This window comes from Melopsittacus undulatus, chromosome 4 (assembly GCF_012275295.1).
Source record: "Melopsittacus undulatus isolate bMelUnd1 chromosome 4, bMelUnd1.mat.Z, whole genome shotgun sequence".
Lineage (NCBI taxonomy): Eukaryota > Metazoa > Chordata > Aves > Psittaciformes > Psittaculidae > Melopsittacus > Melopsittacus undulatus.
The window spans coordinates 98,524,129-98,538,538 of record NC_047530.1 but is presented as its reverse complement, the minus strand read 5'-3'; the positions used below and the strand labels follow the sequence as shown (position 1 = coordinate 98,538,538).

The window sequence follows — 14,410 nt, the reverse complement described above, 5'->3', positions numbered from 1 at the left end:
TGCCTACTATAAGAAGCCACTGGCTTGTTCAATTGTGGCTGCAGACTTCCCCACAAGCATTTCAACTCCTTACCTGACCCTGGAGGGATGATCTATCACCTTTTTTGTAAACAGTTTCCCCTTGGCCAACACAAGAGCTTTTGCCTTAAGCACTGGTCCTGCAGGGTGGACATCAGACAATGGGAAGAAGGTGGCTTCCGCAGGCCTCCTGACCCCCACACGTGCACATGAAGAGAATCTGCAGAATGACTGCCTTGAAGCCAAACAGGTTTAACAGCCCTTCACCATCTCTGAGGCAGAAGCAATTTGCTTGGTATGTCACAGATAAAAATGTGCATGCATTAGGCTAAGGGTAATGAGACATCTACCCCATGCCACTTCAAAAGGTTAACAACTCAAAGGTTGTTGACACTCCCATCTCTTCCTTGCATCCTACCTAGTCCTACCATCCTTCCCTCGTCTCCCTGCTCCAACAAAAAATTATAAAAAAATAAAGAAAATTAATTCTCTCTGGTACTAGAAGTCTATTTCTGTCACTTCTGGTAATAACTTTTCCAATGGGATTTCTGAATTCACACTTCACTGGAGGACAACGTTCACTCACCTCTTCTTTTAGTCAGCTAAGGGAAGAAGGATGAACTAATCTCTGTCCACCACTTCCCTGCACAAGCCTAACCCCAGGAGAAGGATAAGAAAATTGACTGTGTCTGCACTGTTCCTGTCACATCCATTTTGTGCATGGACAAGCAGCAAAATTCTCAGCTCCTCCATCGTATTCCTACCTCCTATAGCAAAGAAAACAATAAAGAACGAGGATGGAGCTAGACAGATCAATATGAACACAACTGCAGCAAAACTCTTCAGCTATCATAACACAATGGTGTCCTTGATTGACAGTCCAACACTGAGCTCCTTCAGTAACAGACACTTCAATCAGACATCAGTCATAAACACAAGCATGAAGAGACACAGTGATAATTGTATCAATAGGACACAGGTTCTTTCAATTCCATGCCATGGAGCCAAGTTCAGCCTAGTCCCTGACATGCACAAGGGCCCAACAAAGCCATCAGAGCAGTGGCAGAACCCAGTCTCTGCCAGTATACTCATAAAAAGCAGGACAGAGCAGGACAAGAGGTAACGGGCTCAAACTTAAACAGGGGAAGTTTAGATTGGATATAAGGAGGAAGTTTTTTACTGTGAGGGTAGTGAGGCACTGGAACGGGTTGCCCAGGGAAGCTGTGAATGCTCCATCCCTGGTGGTGTTCAAGGCCAGGTTGGACAGAGCCTTGGGCGATATGGTTTAGTGTGAGGTATCCCTGCCTGTGGCAGTGGGTTGGAATTGGATGATCTTGGGGTCCTTTCCAACCCTAACTATTCTATGATTCTATGACATACCAGGGAGGCAGCCTGGATCATCCAAGAGCAGGGCTGGTGACAAATCGCAGGTTGGTGGGCTGCTATTCCCCCTTATCACACCATCACACATAGAATAACAGAGTAAAGCCCAGCTAAGCTACCAATTCCAAAATTCACCAGCAGTGAAAACAGACTTGGATTTATATCACTGCATTCCTCTTACCCAGCTTGCTCCAGACTCCTTGGAACAGATGGCAATGAGGAATGCTCTTGTGTTAGACTCTGGTATAACTAATCTGTCCATGGTGCAAGAACGATTTTCCAGCCATACCAGTAATAGAGCTTGAGACTTCCTGGCTCAAGAGGGAGCCCAGGTTTTTAATCATACTTTGGTTACCACCTTGCCACTGACAAGAAAAAAGGACAGCTACTTGCATACTCCCCGTCAAGATAGGGCATTTAAGCAGTAACAGACATGTACTTGAAGACCTGCCTACTAGGTTTTCAACCCAGCAAACCAGAAAAGTATGTAAATCATAACCAATCCTAAACTGGGCATTACTTTCAAACTGCCTGAAAACAAAAGGCAAGCAGCACAGGATAAAAGGATGAATGGCACCTCTAACAGTTAGGAAAAAGTAACAGGTTAAAATCCCCTGTGTCAGTAAGAGGTTAGAAAGCACCCAACAATTAACTTTACAGCAGCAATTTCAGTACCCATAAAGCTACAGAGAACGAAGCATTAACCATTGGGGCATTCACCTTAATTATGTCTCCACACAGCCTAGTAGATGGCCTCATCTCTCCCTACTTTTCTGCTCATCTCTTCCTGATTTTCCTCCCTTTCTGCCAACAAACTGTGCCAGAAGAAGAACTACATATTGATCTGCAGAATGGAGTGAAACACTAAATAAAGACATTGATAGCCAAGAACCTCACAGCAAGAGAAACAAAATCTGAGTCACTGGAAGGAAATTTTCAATCCTCAGGCAAGGAGCTATTACATGAAGATTAAACCAAATTTGTTATATAACTTAAATTACAGGAGAAAAGCTGAAACCATTCAGTCAATACAATGAAAGGGATCCAAAAAATAGTCCTCATTTTAGAGCAAAGTAACTGAAGCACAAGGAGAAGGCATCACAGTCAACATGCAGCTGTGGACAGCACTAGTGAATTCAAAAGATCAAACCCTCCACATTATCCTTGCCCAATTCTCAATTCACTTGAAGCAGTTATGCCCTTAACTCCTTGGATCAATTTCCCATTTTGGAGGAAACGAACACAAAGGAATATGTCCTGATCATCCTTAAAGCCATAGAAAATACTGAGAGATGGTAATTCCCTTTGTTAGGATAACTGCTCACAAGCATTACCACAGGAAGAGCTTTTGCTCTCAGGATCTGCATGTTGCCTCTAGCTGTGGGAGGACACGTTTAAGCACAGCACACACTCATTCCTTGTCACAACTACTATAGGCACTACTGGAGAGGATGGTTAAGATAACATCATTTGTTAAAATTTGCCTCTTGAGCTTAAAGCACTTTGCTCTCTCCTAAGAGAAGAAGCTCCCTCTAAAAACCGTCAGGACACTGCTGTTTTAGTGCTTTTCAGAGGAAATAGATGTAGACCCACACTCAACATAAAAGTCACCCAAGTCCCCAAGCCTACTAGCTTCCTTATGGTAGCTCTTTAGTCAGCATCCTCCCATAAGCCTTTCAAAGCACTTCTCAAGGCACTCAGCTCTTTCTGCTGAGCAGGAGGTAGATGCAAGTAGAACACAAGGTACCAAGATGCAGTCCCCAATACCTTCCAAGTGTGTTTTCAGCTAAAGAGGAACTGGATAGCAGGGAGAAACAGCAAACTACAGAGCATTATCAATATTAAACTTGGGAAATAAGAATCTTTTTTTTTAACTTCTCTACTTTAAGCTGGAATTAAGATATTAGAGCTTAGCTACTAGTTCCAGGATGGACGCATGCCTATCTGAAAAAGATCCCTTCACAAAACCCAATAGTTTAAATGCAAAACCATCAGGAATATAGCTAGACAACTTCCCCCTTCCTGAATATTTTCCTTGGAACTTTTTGGTTAGAGCCTGTGCATTGCATGGGGTGGAGAAGGCTATTACTCTTGGAAGCTATGCTCCCAAATTCTTTCCTTTACTGGAAGATGTGAGGTTGATGATTTGCAAAGAAGAAATGTATTAAAGCCTCTTACCATTGGACCATGCTCAAATACCAGGCAAAGAACAAGTTTAAACCCAGTTTGCTGACCAGAAATCAGAAATGAAAATGTCCTTGACACTCAAGTGCATGTGTCTTCACCCCACACCCTTTCCCAGTCTGTCTCTCATAAAAAGAAAGCTTGTTCAAAGATTACAGCAAAACCTGAAAAATTCAAAACATCTGCTCTGGAAAGCAAAATAAGACCATTAACAGAATAGAGCCATTGACATCAGAGCTCTCCTGGTAGACCAGTCATCCTATGCACAGCAGGTGTGCCCTGCAAAGAGGAGGAGGAGAGACTGGGATTCCCGTCTGTGGTGCATCACACAGTAGAGGGAAACCTTCACCCCCACCCTTAACCCTAAGGGCATTGGAGAAAGCAGGAAAAAACAAAGCTCCTGTATTTGCTTGCACATTGGCTGTGCACACTACAACTGCATTCACAGGTTCAACCCTCAACTGGCATCCAGCAACAGACTGCTGTAGTTCTTGGAGACTGCATCTATTATGCAGGTAATTAAGCGTGTTCACTGCCCCAGCTGCCTTCCTCAAGCTCTAACCTCAGGGGATTCCCACGTTGGGAAGCTTCACCCCCCACTGAGACTGCCTACAGGGTGAGCTGTGCAACTTCTCCCTCTCCAGGTTCTCCTTGGGAGTCTTCAGACCATGCAACACAAGCTGGATTAAACCAGTAAACTACTGGCAAAGCAACTCCACATTAGTGCTCGTAATACCCTCTGGGCCTTGTCAACTGAACAGAAAGACCTACAAAACTGTCAGTCCTGATTGTGACAGAGGCAAGCTCCATCATATGGAAAGGAAATAGAGCTTTAAATGTATTGTGATCTCTGTAAGGGTCACAGGAAGACACAAATATGCTGGTACAGAAGGAACAGAAGCAGGCTTTCCTCTGCATGTGATACAAGAAAGTCTCTCATTCCTCTTGCACTCAAACTTTTAGTAATTGATGTTGAATCTAAAGTACACTGTACAGGATTTTCACTAACAGAGAAATAGACAATGATTTTGAGAGGGATTTTGATTTCTCTGGGAAAAATCCCATTCACACAGCACAAGCAATTCTTCAACACTAAGAATAAAATAAAATACTCCCTGGGAGCAGTGTGAAGTTCTTGAATTTAGCTGCAGTTATCAGTGTTTTCAAGCGTAACCACTCAAACTAGAGTATCAACAGGAAGATAAAAGTTATTCCCCATGGAGGCAGGGAACCAGCATGCAAAGACCAGATCACATCTGAGAAACAGCATAAATCCCATACTTCCAGTCCATATAGCTATACCATAGTCCATACAGTGAGCTACTTGCAGGACCACTGCCCCAGCCTCCAGTGAAGCATCCCTTACTCTTCTCCTGTGCTGAAGAAAAAGCAAGACACAGGCAGCAAGTTTTCATCGTATAAATGGTACCTTGAGAGATGCTTCCTTCCTCCTCCACACATACTACATCAAGACACTAAAATAAAAGCTGAAGGTCAAAAAGCTCTATCTGTACACATACCTCAGTTACACAGCAGGGGAAAAAAACCCACACAAATTCACACAGCAAAACATGCCACACTAATTCATGCACCTAAGCAAAAACGTAGTGATGTCCCTTGGAGCAAAAGTTAGAGCTGCTAAATAACTCTAATTCATAATTTAGGCCTACAATAACCAGCCTAAAATTCAACTGAAACCTCTTACTAGATGCCCTGTATCATCAACTGAGATCCCCTGTCTGCACTTGCTGTGTATGGGAATTCTAACAATAAGAGCTGCACTGGCTTCCAAAGGAAAGATGTCCCAGGTTTGATAGGAAGAACTAAGCCTGCAGCTTGCCTAAACCCCACTGCCACACCTATTTTTGATGCCAGATTGTAAATTTTTATCAAGAACAAGTTCACACCAGCAGATTCTCTTCCCTTTTTGTAGGAGTCTAGAAATTGCTGACAAGCAATTCACAGGCAATAAAAGCGAACAGTTGCTCATCCTTGTCCTCACATAACCGTTGCATGGAAAGGGGTCCTGCAGGCTCACTTTGGCCAAGGCTGCACTTTGAACCCCGCAGTGCAAAGGGCAGGCAGGACAATCTTCGGAATACCAGAGGTGGAGTACTGGAAAGAAACCAGAAATAGCAAGATCCTTCTTAAAACTCCTTGCTGGCAGCAGAGTATCCAACTAAGGCAGAGTCAGCGTTTTGTTGCCCTCATTACCCATGGACAAGTATGGAAAATAAAGCCTTCTTCACCTCCACAAAGATCAACAGTCACGGATGGCTCCTTCATATAACTCCAAGGGATTATACCACCAGCTTTCATTCATGCTGCAGGAGAGAACCTTAAGCAAGGAGGCACTCGGTTTTGATAGCGCAGTACACCCTGCAGAAACAAGGTTACAACACCACTCTCATTTGAAAAGCGGATTCTTTTAGGGCTGCCAGCAAAAGAATGGTGTAATCCCAACGGAAAGCATTACAGAAAACAAACCTATATAGATCTTTTGTACTAAATGTATGTGCTCATCTTCTGGCCCCAGCTCCTTTGGCTGGAGCAAAGCTGTTGCATGGTTAATTAGTAACTGCAGCACAATCATGTTAACTTTTAACTCTTGAATCCTCAATAATCATCAGGTTTCAGTTCCCAGATTGACAGGCATCACACTTACTCTGCCCTTCCAAACTGAATTCTTAAATGAGAAGGGCTGTTACTTCACATTCAAGTACTTAAATTATTATACCAATTTACAAGCAAAATGCTTCAATACAAAAACCAAATCCCATTCACACAAGCTGTCATAGCATTCATGTTCCTGTTCCATCTAGGGCAAGTTGCTTACATGACAAGTTGCTTTTCTAGAATTCTTTCACTAGTCTTTTCAAGCAGGTCTCATCACCAGAAAAGAGCAAGCCTGACTTATGTCACAAAAATAACCACAAACACCCATGTAGGAATCTTAATTTCCAACATGCCAGCCAACCCAGACAAAGAAACATCTCCTGCATTTACAAGTTGTGGACTAGACCACCACAGTCAAGGACACATAGCCCATATGATGTCCCATAGACAGCAAGTAAGTGCAGCAAATCCTGAAAGTCATTCTTCTCCTCAGTGAAAACTGCCTATCTACCAAAATTCTGGAAGGCTCCCAGGCAGTTTTTATACAAAAGATGAGAACAATGGCTCAAAGGTTTCCAAGGGCCCCTAATGATGAGTCTCCAGAGTGGAAAGCTACTACAGAGAGAGCATTTTTGAGTAAAATAGGACAAAAAAGGAAAGGGTGCAGATAAGTTAGAAAAGAAGCAAAGCCTCTTTGTTACTGGGGACCAGGAATGGCAAATTAACCTGAGCCAACCACTGTGTCAAGCACATCCATCCAGTCCACGCGATGCCAGTGACAAGTCAAAAGAACGTTCAGTTTCACTCCAAACATGATGGATCTTTCTGCCATCTATCTGCAACTTCATGGATCACAAATGGGAACCTAGTTCTCCCAGGTGCACTTTGTGAAAGATGCAGAACAGTTCCATGTCCTGGAGTCACAACATTAGTGTCAGTTTTCTGTGTTTTTTGTTTTAGGGTTTTTTTTAAAGAAGCCATGGGATACCTTTTATACCTTTTAAAAGACTTCAGTTTCCGTGCCTCAACTCATAACAATGTATTTTTAAGAAAGAGAACTTTGTTATTCAGTGTTATACAAAGAGCCATTTAGACCAAGGCACTTCTCAGCTTACCTATTCCTGGCCATCCCTTTCTCTTCTTTACACCTACCTGTCTGTAAGAAGACCTGCACTGACATGAATAGGTCATCTCTTCCCTTTATAGTTCCTTAACCAGCTTTGCTTTTCATACGCTTCTCACAAATGCTTGGTACACCATCACACTTAGCCCCAGTTTACGCCCAGCAAAGCTGCTTCTGCCACCAGCTGATTTCTAGGCCAAGGGAAAAGGTGGACTCCACCAAAAGGTTAATGACAAATTTATCATCTCTTTTTCTATTACTATGTATTGTTGAAAAGTGAAACAAAACCCCTTCAACTAGACAGTCCTGAAATGACTCTGTGACCTTGGCAGGAGCCAAGCTGGATCAACCACCTGATCTGGGACTGTTAACCATGTGCTGTTGGCTGTAGCTCATTACCACCAAGTATTTACACTCCTGTTTGTAGCTGGTAGGCTGTATTTCAGGGCCTTGTCAAATCAACAAGAGTGCCAGGTCATGCTTACCAGGGTATGGTTCAGAGCCCTAGAGTACTCTGTGCTGAGGGCTTGTTTTACAAGCTCCATTAGTGAAATTGGGAGGGACTCAACACTAAGAAGTGCAATTGGTCTACCTAGACCAGCAATTGCAACACAGCCCTGTGGAGGCACATAAGCTACAGTTAGCTCTTGTTAAGTATTAATAGGAAAAAAAAGCACAGAAGGATGATACAAGACTCATTCAGCATACTGCTTAGGCCACTACTTTCATTCTAGTCCTACTTGATGGTGACCAAGCAGCTGTAAAACTCACTTATTACTTCATAATAAGCATGCATTGCAAAGTGTTTAGAAGAGGTGAAGCAGTGAGAGTTCAAATTCTCAACGTCTTAATTCCTGTGCACTAGAACATCTGCCCTTCAAGAGAGCAAGACAAAATTAGACACTTGTCAACCCCAGGAAGATGAGGAGGTCTTGTCCACAGTTTAATGGCACTGATGCTCCAAGCTAAGTGACCTAGTAAAGCCCCCTAATACTCCCACTCTCTATAATGATTCCTTCAATAAAGAAACAAGAGAACCGGGGCTCATAACACACATGAAGTGTGAGGTGGCTAACTCTCTCATGTCCTCAGTTACCAGCTAGAGCGATATCACAGCCTGCCAAAACAAAACCTACCTTTGAATGGCTTCATACAGAAATCATAATCAGAAATGCAACCTTTAGATCCATCTCTTTCTGCCACTAGCACTGCAAAACTACTGACAGGAGATACCCCATTTTTGCTGTGCAAGAACCAACAAAGGTCCAGTGTTGATTAGACACACTCACCAACAGAAATAAACATCTAGGCTATTTAACAAAGACAGTATCTTTAGTTCCAGAAATGTTTCAATTGCAGCCTGATGAAACCACCTAGCTTCTGTAGGGAACTAAATAAATTTACTCAAATACTTCCTCTAAGCACCCATACCCATTGACAGAAATACTACTGCACAGGATTCACCGCCATTGCTCTTACCCCTTAGAGTCAACTGAAGTCCACCAAGGAAGCATTCTGCTGCTCAGAATCTCATGTTGGCACAGAAATCCTGAAACGAAAATAGCCCTGGAAGAATACTGCAGTGGTTAAACTACCGAATCATCTTCCTGCACTACTACCTTTGCTCAAAAGTTGACATTCTTCCTCTTCTCTTCATTCTACTCCAAAACTGGCCATGAAATGCTGCTGGTTGCACAGACTGACCTGAAGTTTACATCTCTGCCTGTTACAGATAACCTTTACAGACACAGAGAAAGCAGATAGGAACATGGTTCACCTGTGGTGGAATTCACTCCTATCAGCCTCAGTGCAGGAAAGCATTTGCTAACTTAGCAAACAGTTGAGGGGAGGAAAAGGTAACTTCTTGTGTTAGTTGAACGACAACAGTTGCTAACAATTGCTTAAAAAGCAATCAAAGAATCATACACAACATGAGCATCAGATTCAAACCTCTACTGCTCAAGCCATTTAATCCACTTACCCCTCTCCTTGCCAGCTACCTGACCCACGTTTCTTTCCACTGTCAACAGCAGACCAGAGCCTCCAGCTGGGCCTCTCACCTAGGCCAGGATGAAGAAGCACTGCAGCTCTCCAGCAGCATCTCTGCTTCTCCTGGTCCCTAAAAACCCTTCCCAGTAGGGAGCCCAGGAAGAACTGGAGCTGTTCTCCAATGAATTCCCCTTGACGCCTCCCCCTCAGCATACCAGCAGAAGGGCTGCCTGCAGTAACCCACATCCGCTCCTCTTCAATGGAAGAAGTGCTCATCCCCCAGCAGCTCTGCAAGGCCAGCAAAGCTCTTGGCAGTGCAGTACCTGCGGGTGCTACGCTGTCAGACAGCCAAGAAACAGTGTCACGAGGCAACCCCCACCCCCACATGCAATTTGTGTTCAGGGAACAAATCTGCAGGCATATCATGAGAAGTCTTCTGTATCTTGGTGGCAAATTCCCTCCTACCTACCACTCCCCTACTCTCTTTCACACAAAAAGACTCTACACTGGTCCTTCTCAACACCTTTCCCTTTATATGAATTTCCCCAAAAGGATCAGAGATGCCTTTTATTAGCCAAGTAGCCTTGAAAATTATATTGTTTTCCAAGGAGTTTTACATGCCTTTCATAATCCCAGGGGGATTTATGGAGTTTCTTCCAGTTTCTTGTAATGCTGCAGCCACAGGCATACACAGAAAAATGGCTCAGGAGACAGACAGCCTGTCAGATAAACTAGAAAGTGAGCATACAGACCCATTAAATAAGAGTTATTTATGGGGAGTCTGGACTCTGGATGGTATTCCATAAAACCTGAAAGAGACCAGGTAAGAAGCCACCTACACACCTGGGTTACAGCTGTACCAGAAAGGTACATGACTTAATATCAGAAAAAAAAACTCAGACCAACAACTATCATACAGAAATCTGGATTCCTGGGCTACCAACCACTTGCTGCCCTACCTGCATCCAAAAAGAGGATCTTTGTGCTCAGACAAGGAGTAAATAGGTCTAGGTATTCTTCTTGGCTCCCTCAAAAGTAAGGGGTTTATGTTTTAAGTTGCTGGGGCTTGGTTTTCTTTGGAGGGGGAAGATGAGCTAGAAAAGAAACAGACAAAGTTTTTCTCCAGGTCTTATGTCCACACTCAATGTAACCACCAAACACACACACTATTAAAAACAGACAATCCAAGCCCAACAGAACCTGAAGAGACAACCATCAAATTACATCTGACATTGTTTTTTAGGAAAGAAAAACCTTTTAGGGTCCAGTTGGAGATGATTTTAATAAGGAATCTAGGAATTTTCCCAACACTGCCATGTGATTCAGGCAAGCAGAGCTCAGAAATGCTGCACACAGTTACTGTGACTTCTTCATAATAGGTTATTAACTCTAATCTTCTGTATAACATAACAGTGGATACAGATGTAAGTAAGATCAAACGTATGACTCAAAGTCTCCAGGCAAGGAGGGCTCTTCCAAAGCGGAGGTCCAGGCCACCAGGAAAGCAGCAGTACAATGGCTGGTAGAAAGTGGGCCAGTCTTGAAATATTAGTATTACAACATAAGGCTTTTCAAGCTGTATCCTTGTTGCTTTGGCAGGCAGGGAGCTAGAAATAGAACGCTTTGGATTTAGGATCACACATGCGGAGATCTACCTATGAAAACAACTGAGAGCAAGTGCCAGAGAGCATTTGAGAAGAGACTTAGGAAAACTGTCATAAAGGGAAGTGGGGGGAGAAGCAAGCCCACACACTTGTCAACAAGAGAAAGCAGATCAGTGGAGACAGTTCACTAGCTTCTTTCCAAAAATTACTTTGTCTCTCATTCACTCCCTGCTGCAGCTTACAAGGCAGGACACAAATCAATCCTGGAACAGGTAACAACACCTTGCTTCCTTTTACAGCAGTGGCCAACATCAGATCTGCTGGTAGTAGACTTATTTCAAATGAAGTATCCCTCTGCACTAAGCAAAGTCGGGCAGGTCATTCCTTAAGCCAGTATAAAGGGTACCTTATGCTTCCTTGCATTAAATTTGAATGATTGAACTCAAGTTAAACACTCAGCCTGCTCAACTTGTAGACAAATGGATTTGACAGTGCACATAGAGATAGGTATAACGTCTGTCAATGAGAACAGAAAATTGCCCCTCTTTTAAAAGCTACTTATTTTTAAGTAAACAATGGTTTTTAGAGGGGAAGCTTTTCTGCAGACTGCTTCAGAAATCACGTTCAGTCGCACTTTAAGAGATTAGAGCAATAGCGACTGAGAACGTGTTACAGCTCTCTCTTAAAATTAAGTTTCTTGCCTGGCAGCACAGAAGTGAAACAGATACCAATTTTGCAATTGTGGGTGAAGAACATTAATAACGGGCCCACCACCAAATCCTCCAGCTGCTCAGCCTAAGCACCAGAACAAGTACAGAACTACTCATTTCATCTTCCGCAGCCATGGATGGACATATATCCTGCCGTGCTTGGCTTTTAATCCCCTCCTTATAAGCCTTCAGTTCCATGCTTAGGTTAAGAATGTTTTGCTCCTGCCCAAACAGTGAGCTTCAAACCCCACCTACCCAGTTAACTACCAAACTGCTTTAAAATACAGACTTCTCTCCTTAAAACCAGTTAAAGCATTCAACTGACAGCACTATCACACAAGCTACCTCTTGCACCAAACTGTGCTAGCAAGGACCTGGGTGGAAGGAAAACAGACATACACGTGAGTTTTGAAGCAAGCCTGCTTCGGGAAAGGTCAATGTGATGGGAAGGGAATGATTAAAACTGTAGGCTTATTTATTTTCAACACTACCAGAGAGTAACATGCAATTTGATTCTCACCCTTAATTTGTACATTCTCACGGGAATTTGGCAAGGTTGCTCTGAAGAATAAAGTTTGAAGCACTCTTGCAAAAGACACTGCGCTATGCCAGATCAAGCAAGCTATCAGTTATTTACATTCATTTCAAAGGACAAAGGAAGCCATTTATTTCCACCGTATCTGCACTTTTTAAAGAGAAACCAGTTTGGACAGAGCTGGTCCTAACACAGGGCTTGCCCATACAGACCAACCAGCATAACTATTCTGGAGTACACATTTAAGTATGATCAAACTAGACTGAATTTATTCACAACTACAGAGCCTACTCCAGGACACAATGATGTCAGGAGGGAATACACATATTAGGAGCTACTGGGATGTCTCCTAGGGCAGATAAGGGAAGTCCTCTAGCTACCAGGGAAAGCAATCTCTGGCCTGCACCTTTGTAGCCACCCAGGAGAAGTTTTAAGAAGCCTATTTTAAGCACAAGTTTCAGCAACTGTAAAGGAGGCATATTTGGCTTAGCCACACTTGCAGGATTAAAATGTGCATGTAATTCTCCCAGCTATTAACTAAAAGGACTAACACAGAGGAATGCATTGCATCTCTTTCCTGACAGGGGTAATAAAGCAACCAACGTGATATTCATCAGAGAATCTGTTACAAAGAAAACTAGGAAAAAAACATAAATCTTGCTACAGATTAAGAATCACATTATGCTTCCTTGAGTCCAAGTAACAGGACAGGGGGTTGAGAAGAACCACCCTATGCCCACACATGCGGCAAAATCCCATCATAACCAGCCAACAGTTAAATGACATCACTGATTTTCCCAGATCCAAGCTGCAGATCCCACAGCGCAGAAATCACAGCCAAGGGAGGCTCTCCTTCATTTCTCCTTCAACAGCTCTGAACCCAAGTAATATAACCCCATCACTACATCAAGACAGAAAGAGATGGAGAAAACCACTCAATAAAAGTAGAATAATGTTCACCATCTACCTGTGAAAATGAAATAAAGATGAGAAAACCAGTGGGGTAACCCTCCAAATACCCAAAGCTGAGTTAAGCAGGAAAAAAAAAAAGACCAAATGCCATGCTGTCAAAGCTCAGCATGTGGAAAAACCCAGCTCCTGAAATTTAAGTGGCAATTTAAATTTATTACCTAGGAAGACCATCCACCAATTTTTTTCAAGGTAACTTTTGCAGTTGACAAAAGGTGAATTCAGATATTCCTGTCAATCTAACTGTGGAGTCGGTGCAGCTGTAAAGATCTCATCTCCCAAGGACTGAGCTGCTCAGGGGTACACTGATCAGATCTCCCCAGGTACAAACAGTTCCATGGCACTCCAATGGCCTTCAGCTTTCCAGGACAGGAGTCTACACATCCGATGTGTTGGAAATTTTCCTTAATTTTATTTGAAAGCACTATCCTGCACAGGCCATATAGAGATGTTACTTGGTGCACAGAGAGGAATACATTTTAAAAGGAAAAAAAAAAAAAAAAAGGTTTTTCCTTTCTCTAAGCAAAGGCTTCTAACAGGAATTAAGATGCATTTGTCAGGTCAACACCTCCTACAAGTAAGAGGGGACCAGAAAGTCTCAGTCCCCTTCTCATGGAACTAATACACATTGTACACCAGAGAGGCAGAAAGGGTCACATCTTTGCTGAGCCTGATGATCCTGAGTGCAGAGGGAAAAAGGCCTTAAGTACAGCACCAACAGGTGCTTTCAAATGTATTTTAAGACCCTGAAACTATTTATGAGTTACAAGATCAAAGCATCAATCAAAATGACTGGAACACGAGCACAGAGCTGAGATCGGGAGGCTGAGCCTATGAATGGAGCTGAAGCGCCGTGTTTATCTCAGCACGTGTGCGTGCACAGAGCCTGAAAAGACACCCGGGCAGCCCACCCGCTCCTCACTGTCAGCCCAGCTGAAAAAGCAGGGAGAAGACACAGCCAAGGAACGGGCGCAGATTCCCGTCAGCAGCTCTCGCTATAATGGACAGATGAGTGGAAAAAGCAAGAAAGAAAACAACCTTTGCTTGGCACTGTGCCCACACACACATCCCAGTGCAGGGAGGAAAATTGGCCAGGGGCACATACCAGCCATGTATCAGCTTTCTGGCCCAGGGGACAGGCAGATGCCTAAATATTGGTCACTCTCTGTCCTGAATGCACCTTCCCAATCCCCTCCATGAGCATGAACCCAGGAGGCCTCTCACTGCAGCATGCCCTCACCTCAGGAAGATATCACCGACCACTACCAGGCAGCACTTT

At 43.4% G+C, this 14,410-nt stretch overlaps 1 protein-coding gene across 1 annotated transcript in view; it reads right to left on the bottom strand.

Annotated features, from left to right (window-relative positions):
- CNNM2 (cyclin and CBS domain divalent metal cation transport mediator 2) overlaps positions 1–14,410 on the bottom strand; it is a 123,500-nt gene that overhangs the window by 107,460 nt on the left and 1,630 nt on the right. The window lies entirely within an intron of this gene.